The sequence below is a fragment of the Chrysochloris asiatica genome, unplaced genomic scaffold (assembly GCF_000296735.1).
Source record: "Chrysochloris asiatica unplaced genomic scaffold, ChrAsi1.0 scaffold00147, whole genome shotgun sequence".
NCBI classification, from domain to species: Eukaryota; Metazoa; Chordata; class Mammalia; order Afrosoricida; family Chrysochloridae; genus Chrysochloris; species Chrysochloris asiatica.
The window spans coordinates 3,450,001-3,450,823 of record NW_006408665.1 but is presented as its reverse complement, the minus strand read 5'-3'; positions in this window follow the sequence as shown (position 1 = coordinate 3,450,823).

The following is an 823-nucleotide window of genomic DNA, read 5'->3' as shown; positions in this document are numbered from 1 at the left end:
AATAAAAGTGATATTGTTCATATTCTTAAGATATTCATACTTCAACATCAAATACAAATGATTTAAAATAAACTATTTTGTTGTTGTTGTTATGTGCCATGGATTCGGTTCCGACATAGTAACCCTGTACAGGGTTTCCGAGGCTGTAACTCTTTACGGGCGCAGAAAGCCTCATCTTTCTCCTGCCTAACAGCTGGTAGTTTTGAACTGCTGACCGTGAGGTTCGCAGCCCGATTGGTAACCACTACGCTGCCAGAGCTCCTAAAATAAACTATAACACAATATAAAAATGTCTGTTTTTGTTGCTGTTAAGTGCTATTGATATAGTTCTGACTCATATTGACCCTGTATATAGTTTCTAAGCCTGTAAATCTTTACAAGAGCAGAAAGTCTTATCTTTCTCCTCCCCGTCAAGCAGTTGGTGGGCTTGACCTACAGACCTTATGGTTTACAGTTCAATGGTTATGCTTCAGGGCCACAAAAGACTCCTATATCTCCATTGTTATGTTGTAAAGTGCCTTCAAGTCAGTGGCACTTCATAGCAACCCTGTATGGGGTTTCCAGGAGCAACTGGTGAGTTTGACCTCTGACCTTGTAGTTCAAACTGATCTTTTGGTTGAGTGTTTAGCCCACAGCGCCACACCAGGATTCCAATGTCTCCATTTACAGTGTTGTTGTTAGGTGCCATTGAGTCGGTACTGACTCAGTGACCTTATGCACACCATAACAAAACACTGCCCGATCCTGGGCCAACCTCACTACTGTTGCCACACTTGAGTCAATTGATGCTGCCACTTGGCCAGTCCATCTCGTTGGAGGTCTT